This window comes from Natator depressus, chromosome 4 (genome assembly GCF_965152275.1).
Source record: "Natator depressus isolate rNatDep1 chromosome 4, rNatDep2.hap1, whole genome shotgun sequence".
Taxonomy (NCBI): domain Eukaryota; kingdom Metazoa; phylum Chordata; order Testudines; family Cheloniidae; genus Natator; species Natator depressus.
In genome coordinates, this window is record NC_134237.1 from 109,350,497 (window position 1) to 109,363,401 (window position 12,905).

Sequence of the window (12,905 nt, forward strand, 5' to 3'; positions counted from 1 at the left end):
GTATCATTTGAAAACTCATCGTTTGCTGTATACCAGTATTGTCCTGGTAAAATATGTGTGGCAACATTGCATGTGAGGTTATAAGATTCCCCTTTATGGTGTTATTAATACATGTTCCATGTACATGAGTTGAGAATTTGACCCATTGTGTATTCATACCTGCATTCAATAAAATATAAAACAAAATTAAGATGAAATTTTGTTTAGGACATACCCTGCCCAAATAGGTATGTCCTAAACAAAGGAATGTGTGCTCTGCTTAATTTGCATTTAAGCAGTAAACAGAGTCATCAAGCAGGAAGGGAAAACAAAGGAACTTCAAACAGATGAAACAACCAGCAGTAAGTATCCTTCCACATAGACTCTTTCGCTCCTGTTTCTGAGTTGAAAAGTTTTTCAAGAGGGGGACTGAAACGATAAAAAGGAAGGACCCCCTGCCCACCCCCATGCAGGCCTCTCTCGCTCCCTGCCCATTGCATTCACTGCACATGAAGAGACAAAGGAAGCAGTTGTTTGACTCTGAGGGGTCCTAACCTAAGGAGTTTGGTCAGTAAGACTGCTGAAAGCATATGTTAAGAACCTCTGCTTTGAATCTAATGTAGTTTATTATGTTAAAAGAAAAAGAGTACTTGTGGCACCTTAGAGACTAACCAATTTATTTGACCATAAGCTTTCATGAGCTACAGCTCACTTCATCGGATGCATACTGTAGCTCATGAAAGCTTATGCTCAAATAAATTGGTTAGTCTCTAAGGTGCCACAAGTACTCCTTTTCTTTTTGCGAATACAGACTAACACGGCTGTTACTCTGAAACCTTTATTAAGTTAGGCATCAGTAAGCATTTTATCTTTATTTTTCTTGTAACCATTTCTGACTTTTATGCCTCATTGCTTGTACTCACTTAAAATCTAACTCTTTGTAGTTAGTAAATTTGTTTTATTGTTTTAATCTAATCCAGTGTGTTCAAGTTGAAGCATCTGGGTAACTCCATTTGAGGTAAGAAGTTGCATGCATATTATTCACTTAAAGGAATACTGTATTTATTATATTTGTACTGTCTAGGAGAGGGCTGGACAGTATGGGACACACATTTCTGTGGTGACAGGTTTCAGAGTGGTAGCCATGTTAGTCTGTATCAGCAGAAAGAATGAGGAGTATTTGTGGCACCTTAGAGACTAACAAATTTATTTGAGCATAAACTTTCGTGGACTAAAACCCAATTCATCGGATGCATGCAGTGGGAAATACAGTAGGAAGATATATATATATACAGAGAACATAAAAAAGTGGGGATTGCCATACCAGCTCTAACAAGACCAATCGATTAAGATGGGCTATTATCAGCAGGAGAAAAAAAAAACTTTTGTAGTGATAATTAGGATGGCCCATTTCAAACAGTTGACAAGAAAGTATGAGTAACAGTAGGGGGAAAATTAGCATGGGGAAATAGTTTGTAGTTTGTGTAATGACTCATCCAGTCCCAGTCTTTATTCAAGCCTAATTTAATGGTGTCCAGTTTGCAGATTAATTCCAGTTCTGCTGTTTCTCATTGGAGTCTGTTTTTGAAGTTTTTTTGTTGAATAATTACAACTTTTAGGTCTGTAACTGAGTGTCCAGGGAGGTTGAAGTGTACTTGTGGCCCCTTAGAGACTAACAAATTTATTTGAGCATAAGCTTTCATGGGCTAACCTCCCTGGACACTCAATTACAGATTTTTAAGGCTGGTAAGAGCCAAGCTTTGGCTTGCTGGCTGCAGCACACACAGAGACGTAGCTGGGAGTGACTTACATGCTGGAGCTATTTGTGAGCAGTCCAGGTTGGAGAATACAGCAGCAAAGCATTGTAAAGGGCATCCCAGGTTACAGGACAGGGGTGACAGAGTTACTCATTAGTCTGGACTGTACACTGGTGTGTCACACTTATATAGTGCTTTTCGCCAATAGAACTCAAAGTGCTTCATAATCTTTTGTAGATATTTATGCTCACAACCCCTGTGAGGTAGGGGACCATTATTGTTCTCGTTTTGCAGATGGGGAACTAAAGCACAGAGAGGCTAAGTGCCCAAAGTCAAACAGGAAATCCATGGAAGAGCAGAAGACTGAACTCAGGTCTCCCACATTCTAGATCAGTGCCCTAGCTGTTGGCCCATCCTTCCTGCTTTAGCTTGCTATGAGTACCATTTTCAACTAGTTATGCACCCAATTTATAATAATTTCATCTATCGACTACATTAGACACAAATCTTGACCATTATTACTTTTGTGAGACATTTATTCATTAACATGATACATATAAGCCATTGATGATAAACAGGTAGCACTTATCAAACAACATGTTAGCTTATATAAAGTTTGACCATGATATGCCATGTTGGCTTCCTGTGTAGAATAATGTAATCAAATATAATGTGTGACTTAGAATTAGCTATGAATCAGAGCAGCCCATGCATCAAGACTGGGGGCGGGGGAGGAAAACTCAGAAAGGTCCCTGTCACAGTCATTCTAACAGGGGTTTACTGCCCACGTAATATGCATGCATGTTTGGATCACAGATTTGTAGACCCTGATGGATCTACCAGATGACAGGGCTCCTCACAGAGATCTTGTGGCTCTGCACTAACTCTTGGCCCTCCTGCAACTTTCCCTCTCCTCCATCAGCACAGTCTCCAATTCCCCAGCTGGTTACTGCCCTGGAGCCTCTTGCAGTGGTTCCAGAGTGTGGAGGGATTCCATACGCCTGTATTACCTTTTGAGCAGATTTTCCCTTTGACTGATGATGGGATGTGGTTTGGGCTTTCTTCTATGTACTGCCATGCCCCCTCCCAAAGTGCAGGTCAAGAATAGGAAGTTAGGAAAACAGAGACAGTGATCCTTTGCCACCCTGGCAAGGGGAGATCTGCACAGAGAGATCATTGGATCCGTCTCCTTCCCCATTATATATGTTCTGTACGTCAAGATGATCACGTGAGTGAGTAACACTGAAATCTATCACTATGTTCTATAGCCTGGGAACGGAGTCAACTTGGTAATCAGTTTGTGAAAATGAACTGGAAAGAGATTCCAAACTGCAGAAAGATGCCTCACTTCAGTCCGTCAGGGATTTTCTAGTTGTAAGCGTTTTATAAGCAGCAAAAAACAGATAACAATGCTGGCCATACTTTATAATACTTAGAAACACAGTAACTTACCAATGCCAAAGACTGAACTGCAACTTTACACTGAAGTGAAACCACATAAGCAACTGATTTTGCAGCTGCAAACCAGAAGTACAGAACTCTTCCAATTATTCACAGCCATCTTTCCAGGGAGCCACGTTGTTTTCATCAGCATGCTCTATAAATTGTCCATTAAGATACAGATACCAATTCAAATGTCGCCCAATGTCCAAATGCTGGAAGCTGACACTTTAGGGCAAGAAACAGTACACACTATCACTAGGCTATTTTGATGAAGATTTGTAGTGTTTACAGATCACAGAATGGATATCAAAACGCAAAGGATAAAAATTGTGCCCCCAGGGAGAAAGAGTGTAGGTGTTCAGTTTTTTGTTTTTTGTTTTTTGGGGTGGTCAAATTAGTGTCATACACAATCACAGTTAAAAGTTTTAAAAGAAGGTAAAGCAGGTTAGAGCTTCTAGTTTTTGTTTTGTTTTTTACCTTCCACTGAACTTTATACTTTCTAGCTTCAGGCAATAGAGTGCAACCCAGACTACACAACCTGGTTCCATCTAATTAGAAAGTAGCCAAAGGCTCTTCATCATAATAAAACAGAGGAAAGTTCACTGATAAAACAAGACGGCACATTCAGGTGGAGAACAAGTGCAATGCCTTCAAGGGATTATGCTAATAATTACAATTTGTAACAAGGAACTGGAGAACCCAGAGAGGTTTGGAGTGTGGTGGGCGGTTACGATGACTTTATAACTTTTCCAAAACATTCCACAGAAGGAACAAACCAATCTGCATTTTTTTTAAATGCAAAATTTTATCTACCTAAAAATTATTTAAAAAAAAACACACAAAAGAACAGCCCCTATTGTGCAAGGTACAAGCCTCTACATCTTATAGCATGAAAAGTAAGATACACAACCCTCTTTGGCACTATAGAAAATAATAGGTTGAGCTCCTTAACTATGCTTTTCGACCTTGAGTTTCGTGATGTAAAGCTCTTTTTAGCTAATCTCAGAGCCTACTCTCATTCTCTGTATCTCCAGAAACCCAGCCTGTGTGTTTCCTGTCTCTTGAAAGCTCTTGTCTCAACCCCTCTGCCGGCACAACTCTTTGCAGCTTAGCCCTCTTTCTCTCAAATGCAAGGCCCCTCTTTTTCTTTTATTTATTCTCTACATCTCACCATTGCTGTGCACAAGGCTTTACCGACAACTAAACCCAATAGATCCTTGCCTGAGGAGTGTGCTGTCTACAGCAGACAGTTATATAGGATCTGATACAACGCCCATTGAACTCAGTGGGAGTGTTTACATTGACTTATTTGGACTTTGGATCAGGCTCAAAGAGTGGGACATGGGGCAATGAAAAATCACCTTACATATAGACTTTAAAAGTTTCTCACTCTTTTCTGTTACTGTGTTCTAATATATGTTTAATAATGAATCATTTTATAATGCATGCCTGTCTGTTCAGACTCTGATCTTGCAGAACATTACTCATATGACTTATACAGCTTCAAGAGCTGTCACTGCTTAATAAATATATAATATCCTGGGCACCATATCAATTAACAGGCTTCTTAGCGCCACAATAAAATCTCTTTTCTTTACAGTTCACAACCAACCACAGTGCACCATCTAATCTATATGCCAAGGGAATCCCTCACAAGCCAGTTAAAACATGGCCAAGCAGTCAGAACAGGGGACCAAGATCTAGCCCATGTTCCTTAGATTTAGATATGTAGTGGAATACATTTCTGAGACTGTGAAAAAAACATCCTTGGATATCGCATCTTAACAATACACAATGGCTGTGCTGATAGCATAATGAAGGCTCTGATATGCTATCACATAGCAGAGCCAAAAAAGAAAATTTGTGACTTTTTAAATACAAAAGAAAGTAATTAGAGTTGTAGCAGTGAGAAAGCACCTAAGCAGAAGAAACCATAATCTAATTGAGATTTATAATTAGAACTAAATTGAGATTAAAAAGGGAAAAATAAGAATGTTGAATTTCAGAAAACCACAGTTTAAAAAGGCTGATAGAAAGGTTAGGTGAAAATAAATGGAATGAATCAGGAGAGAGAAGAGAGAGAGAAAGGAGATGGGTTAGATGCGTTAATGTATTCTCAGGGGTTGTGCATTCCATCAAGCAATAAAGACAGAGTAAAATAAGGACAATGTAGATGAATGTGGAAGTCTAAAATGTAAGCACAAGCGAAGAAGAGAGGGCTGCACTGCAATTACAAACTATCAATTGTGAATACTAAAGAATTAAAAAGCCTGTACAATAATAAGAAAGGCAAAAGCTGAGAGTGAAAGGAAAATTACACAGAACGCCGATGGCTCGGAATGAAAATCAGAAATTGTATAATAATGTAAAACGATATGCAGAATAATAAGGAGCAGAAGGCCAGAGAAGAGTGGCAGCAGCACTTGTGCAAGAGAGTAATAGAGTTATTTATTGGCAGAAGTGGTAGAAATTTATTTAAAATGTAAATGAATACTTTCCTCAAGGAAACTTCACAAGAAAGAAAGAAAAACAGCAAAGAAATAAATTTCTCACCAGCACTGATGATCAAGAAATGACGTTATGTTGTGCTTACCACTGATACAGGTGACATTAGACAGGGCCCCTAGACACTCAGACTTAGTCCCTTTTCTATGTAGATTTGAAAAATACCCTTCCAAATACTGGATGACATAAGGGTTATCAGCAGTTCCCTTTTGTACAATTCTTTATCATCTTCTTTATGATTATAGTATGACCCGATTTTTCTTTTCATTTGCTTTTGAGCAGCAGCACAGACCTCCCTAGAGTTCTATCACATAGGACAATACAGGAATCCCTCGCTGAATCAGGCTGCTTACCTCTTTGTTTTCTTGTTGCTGCATTCAGTGATAAGCATTTATGTTAAATTAATGTTTCCATTAAATTAATGTTTCCATTCCATTCTATTTTATTAATGTATTAAAATGTTCATTTGGATTAATACAAAACTGGTGAGATGACAGCCAGGCTAACCTCTAACTCCACAGCTGTTTGAGCATGGGGAGTTCTCTGTCGGACTACACTCTGTTTATCTCTGAAATCAACTTATTCACCAGTTAAAAAAGTTGATCTGGGGGAAAAAGGAAGAAAATACTTAGATGTGGCCATATAGTTATGCTTATTTGTTTGTTATTGTGGTAGCGCCTACAGGTTGCTGTGTGGATGGGGCTGCAATGTGCTGTAGGCACACATAATAGAAAAAGAAAAGGAGTACTTGTGGCACCTTAGAGACTAACAAATTTAGTTGAGCATAAACTTTCGTGAGCTACAGCTCACTTCATCGGATTATTCAGTGGAAAATACAGTGGGGAGATTTATATACACAGAGAACATGAAACAATGGGTGTTACCATACACACTGTAACGAGAGTGATCAGTTACATGCATCCGATGAAGTGAGCTGTAGCTCATGAAAGCTTATGCTCAAATAAATTTGTTAGTCTCTAAGGTGCCACAAGTCCTCCTTTTCTGTTTGCGGATACAGACTAACACGGCTGCTACTCTGAAACCTGACATAATGGAAAGACAGCGCCTGCCCCCAAAGAGTTAACAATTGAAGTACATGACAAGGGACAACAGGCGGAGACAACAACAAGTAGACAAAGGTTATGCAAGGGAATAGTAAGACAATAGTGATTAGTGAAATAAGCCGTGGTCACCACATACCAGCTGCCAGGCTATTTGCAAACTTTTATGATTAGGGGAGCCATGATGACACCCGGAAGTGCTGTTATTTAGCAGCTGTTCCTCTGAAATTAGGAAATGTGTCTGTCCTCTGATCTTCTCATTTTACATATGCCTTCACATTTGACTATAGAAAACTGTGGCTGCAGTTCTCAGGATACTCTGCCCCTAAAATGGAGAAATATGTGAAATGCAGCCTCTCCTAAAAGCAAACCAACTGAACTTACACTTGCAATGTGATTGTGATGTGGTAAGGGATGGTGCTACCAGTAAGGAGTTCTCCTGCAAGAGTTGTTGACTCTCCCTCTCACAGTATATAGTTAGTCTTGGAAGGGTTAGGTTTTTAATCAGTAAATGTTGGTAAATGTCAATTTCACCATACACACACAGATGAAAAATTTGTCCATCAATAACAGAAATATACAGATACACAAACTAAGAAAAATGCTGCTTCAGAACTTATTAGAGTCAAAATCCAGTGATTTAGACTTCTGAATTAGACAAATTCAATTACAAATTGCCTAATGAATGAATAGTGAAAACCGGTATGATTTGTTGATTTAATGGATATTTACATTGTGTATTTTGATATGTGATGTTGATCATTTCTGTTAATGGTTTATAAAGCTTTAAATTTTTGAATCTCAATGTTTACTGCAATTAGATAATTGTCTGACCCGCCCCACATAATTTCCCACAGCTGTGAAAATTTACATTAATAAAAATCTTAAAAATGCTTTAAATAAACAGTACTATTGATACCAAAATTATAAAAAATAAAATTCTAATTCTGTCAAGCCTATATATACTGTTGCCCAGTGGTGGGGGCTCTGTGACTGTAGTTTGGGGGACGAGCAGAACGATGCAAACACTGAAAAAAATAATTGCAAATACTAATGCAAATAACCCCTGTGAATGTGAATCAATAACATTTGCAAATACTGCCCACAAAAAATTGTAATAATGTAATAAAAATATTTTAATCCTTACCTAAGGTTAATCATCTTTAATCAAATAAAAACCAGTAGAGCTACTTTGTAAGGTTAGAAAAGGTTAACCCTTAGTTTCATATATTCCACAATCACTTAATGCCCACAAACCAGAGAATTGTTTACTTGACAGTATATGTGAAAGTAAAGCATATTGTTTTTCATAATATGTTGCACACCTCCTACACAACCATCCGGATTGTTTTTTTCACGTACTCTGGTTTAGACAAGGAGTAAGTCTACTGAATGCAATGGAATTAAATTACTGTAAATCCAGTATAAATAAGATAAAAAATAGGCTCCTTCACTCCCTTAGGAGAAACCATGAAGCTAGATTTATGATATATAATATGCAAGCTCTGTGTTTTTGTGGTTCAAAGGAGCTTTAGAATGTTTCACTGGAAAAGTTGTTTATTAAATAGCTGATAAGAAATGCAATCATCCCCTCCTCCCCGCCCCCATCTTCATTCTACAATAATTATTATTTCAGGTAAATGGGGTCTTAAGATGCAATAGTTGAAATTCAGGGTAACTCTAGAAGTCTGGCAATATATCCTAAAAGGGAAGTCAGTTGACGAGCAGTAGTGTCTTACAGAAATTTGCTAGAAAACTGCTTGCTAGAAATCTCTTTGGAAAGAGATGCTAGAATCTGCTCAATGTCAAATGAAACCACAATGTGTATCAGAGAAGGCTCTTTCCCATTTACAGCCCTTTTTCAGTTGCATTATAAATCACACATCCTGTTGAAAAGTTTGGTACACAGTTTGCCAACATCTGTTTTCTTCATTGATAAAAAGCAACAGCCAGCACTATATATTTTAAATATCCCAAAGACCTAACTTCTTCTCAGAGTCTGTGAATTTGCAAGTCAACATACAACTGAAACCTTGTACAAAATATTTGTCTTTAGTGATCCTGGGGTCAAGATAAATCTTCTTATGTCAGTGTGAATCTGAACCAGGATTCAGACATTAAAACATTGATCAGGACCTAAAGAAGACTCAGTCAGCTCCTCTAGGATCAGACAGTGGAAACTGCATTGGATTCGGATAACAATTCTCTTGTTTGCTTTGAAAATGAAGATGGTGATGCTCAGTAATAGCACTGAAGATGGAAGTCATCTGTTTATCCACAAAATAATCAGGGTAGCAGCTAACCTGTGGGGACTTCATTTAAGTTCCAAGTCCTTTGCCTGTTGACTGGGAGTGCTAATAATAGTGTCAACTGTTTCAAGGTATAGACCAATTCTTGTTCACTTTACTCACTTAAGCAATCCAGTGGAAATACAGATTTTTCCCACTACACTAGTTTGTGCTGGTCATGATCAGCAGCTCAGGATTTTATTGCCACCAAGACAACTACTAGACTATCCTAGTTAATTGTAAAGTCAACTAATATAGCCAGACACTCTCTTGATCATGATAAATCCAGTGCAATTGGGTTAGGATTGGAGATTTGTCATGTAACAGTTCTGGTCACACTCTCCCTGCGGGGCACTCAGACTGCTGTGAGGGGACCTAAATGCTGACTCCCACATGCCTTTAGCTTCCTGGGGCTGGGCAGAGTTTAGGCACTGTCCCTGGCTTTGCACCTCTAGTCACTCATTCCAGGTGCAGATCTTGTGTCTGACACCACTCTTGGTAGTGGGGACCCAGCAATGCACTTGCCTAGTCCCTGTCACTAGTGCTGGCTCTTCCAAGACTCACCAGCAGTTCTGGAACAATCTGCAGAATCCCACCAAAAGGGTGATCCTTCTGGTTTACACAGTTACTCTCTTCAAATTATAGCAAAAGCAAATAGGTACAGGCTTAGCAAAAGTTTTCTAACTCAATTTGGTAAACCACAAGAGGGTACAAACACCCTGAATGCAACACCCTTCACTCTAGCTCACCCGTCCCTTGGGAATCCTGGAGAGCGTGAGTCTACTTGTGCTCTGGTATGTTCCTGCAACAGCTCCCCTCAGCTTGAGCTAGTGAAAATGGCTGAAGACCCAGAGCAGATCACCACAACATAAAGTACTGACACAAAGAGGACTATCACTGAGTAGGAACAGCTAATCTGAAAGACAGTTAATAAACTGATAGCCACTTGGTTCATCTACTGTACCACCAGATAATATCTTCTTTTCTAAATACAGATAAACAGCACAGGAAGAAAACTTCTGCCGTTCATCACATGTGGAAATAACCAAGAGGATAAGAGCGACTCCTTCATCTCCAACAGCATAGCACTATTTAGTCAGCATCCAATATATTAGCTACAATGGGCCAAATTCATTCTGGTATAAAGTTGATGGAAAGTCAGAAGGTGGAGATGTTCTAAGAACTGTACAGAGCCATGTAGTTTAGCAAGTAGGATTTGGAGGATGCCCAAGAATCTGAGTCTGTGGCTACATTTTGTTCTTAAAAGTATTCACACTAAGTTTAACCTCTTACCTCTCCTGTGTCTAAAGAAAGTGGAAGCCAATGTAACAATTTTCCATTAAAGCAGAATTGTTCCCAGACTTAAGTCATGACGACAGACAAATCTCTTGACAGTCTATCCACATAAATTTGTAGATTTATAGATATAAAGGCCAGAATCAACCCTTATGGCCATCTAGTCTAATCTAATCTCATGCATAAAGATGAGCCCTAGAATGTCACTCAGTGATTCCTACAGCAAGCCCATAACATCTGGTTGAACTACAGCATATCTTTTAGACAGACAGCCAATCCTGGTTCAAGAGATGAAAATTCATCACCTCCCTGGGTAAGCTGTGCCAATTTTTGAAATAACCCTTCTCCCCCTTTGGAAAAAAAAAGTCTGAATATCTCTAGCTTCAAGTTCCAGCTCTTGGGTGTGATTATGCCTTTGTCTGTTAGTTCTTCCTTATGTAGGTACTTATAGACCATGATCAAATCACCTTTTCATCTTTTTTGGGCATGGCTGGTAGCACCATCAATTGTTAAGATGCCCAGCACATCCTAGTATAAGACCTTGTTTTCAGATGCTTATAACTTTGCCTCACTTTAAAGATTTGGAGCTTAAATTCCCCAGGCTGCCTCAAGATGAAATATTTTGGAAAATTTCAGCTAAAATTGTTCAGCTGAGAGAATGCAAATGAAACGAGAGGAAGATACATAGTTTTGCAATGTTTTAAAAAATCTGGCAACCTTTTCTTTGAGGAGCTGTAGTGCTTTGCAGCAGGGACTTAAAATTTAGTGTGTGAATTTGTGTCAGGGAAGTGTCTTTTGCTGTCTCTGTGAAAATCTGCCCAAATTTGGACAAATTATTATAAGCCTTTGAAAAGTCTCAATTTGCACATACTCAGTAGATTTTAGTAGCTAAAATTTCCAGAGGATTCCATCTCTCTGAGCATGCTCAAGCATCTCACAGCTCGTAGTACTGACCATCCCATGGAGCAGCTGAGCATGGCCCATCCCCTCACAGTGCCTATGTATGACTGGACTGCACATAAACTATTCCCCCAGAGCAACTGAGCACAGTCCCTCCACCCCATATAGTTCCCTGGAATGGCTGCTCCTGGCTGCTCCAGGCCATTGTGGGGCCAGGTACTGGAACTGAAAGTAGGCTGCCTTTTTCTCTTGTGCTCTCAACTACCCCACTGCAAGCACCTCAGCAGCATGGAGGAGGAAGCCACCTGACTCATATGCAAAGGGGACAAGATCCAGACCAGGGGGAGGAAGAGGAGAGGAAAGAGAGAGAGACTGTAACTGGAAATGGAAGGACACTGGGACTGGTTGGGCAAGGAGATTGGGAGGTGGGAGAGACTAGGACTGAGAACCAGTGAGGGAAATGGGGGGAGTTGGGAGACAGTAGGCTGGGGTTGGGGGTACACTGAGATCAGCTGAGGATCTGTGGGGAGAGTGGGAGGGGCTGGGTATGTGGGAAAATGAGATTGAATGAGGAACCCAGGAAAGGGACTGGGAGCCAATGGGAAGAGACACAAATTGGACAAGGGGCTGGGAGAGGGGAACTGAGATTAATGGACCAGGAGTTAGGATATAGATATTCAGGCCTGTCTGCAAAGGCCTGTACTTTAAGAATTTAGGTGTATTCTTATCACTTGGCTAGTTATAGAAGTATAAAAGAAAGAATCAAAATCACCGTCTGCCAGTGTAAGGCCCTTCTCTTACTGTGACAGTCTGAGGCCCTGTTCTTAGGCTAAGGCCTTTGGCTAAGCAGCAGAGGCAGCCATAAGCTAGGAAGCGAACGGTCACATCCTCACATTCCAAACTAGTCACATTGAAATAAGGTGCTATTGGGCTGTTAGGAATACAATCCTGTCCTGAATACAATCCTGTCCTGATAATGCGTATCACCTCCAGAGAAAGGGAAGTGCCTAGAAAATGTAAAAGGAAACAGCATCCTGTCTGGCAAGAACTCACTTATCAATACTGGGATATGAAATCCTCATTTCTGTATTGTTTTGTCATTATAGTTCCCACTTTGCTATTGTTTGTCTGTATAATCTCTGTCTGGTTCTGTGATTGTTCCTGTCTGCTCTATAATTAATTTTGCTGGGTGTAAACTAATTAAGGTGGTGGGATATAATTGGTTACATAATCATGTTACCATATGTTAGGATTGGTTAGTTAAATTTCAGGAAAATGATTGGTTAAGGTATAGCTAAGCAGAACTCAAGTTTTACTATATAATCTGTAGTCAATGAGGAAGTGAGTGGGCCTGGGTAGGAGGGGGTGGGCGTGTGTGTGGGAGATGGGAACAGGGAATGGGGGTAAGGAAATTGGAACCATGTTTTGCTAAAGGGGGAAATGGGAACAGGGAATGGGAGTAAGGAAATTGGAATAATGTTTGGCTAAGGGCAGGAATGGGAACAGGGACACAGGTATAAGGCTCTGTGGTGTCAGAGCTGGGAAGGAGGATACTAAGGAAGGAAACTGGAATCATGCTTGCTGGAAGTTCACCCCAATAAACATCGAATTGTTTGCACCTTTGGACTTCGGGTATTGCTGCTCTCTGTTCATGCGAGAAGGACCAGGGAAGTGAG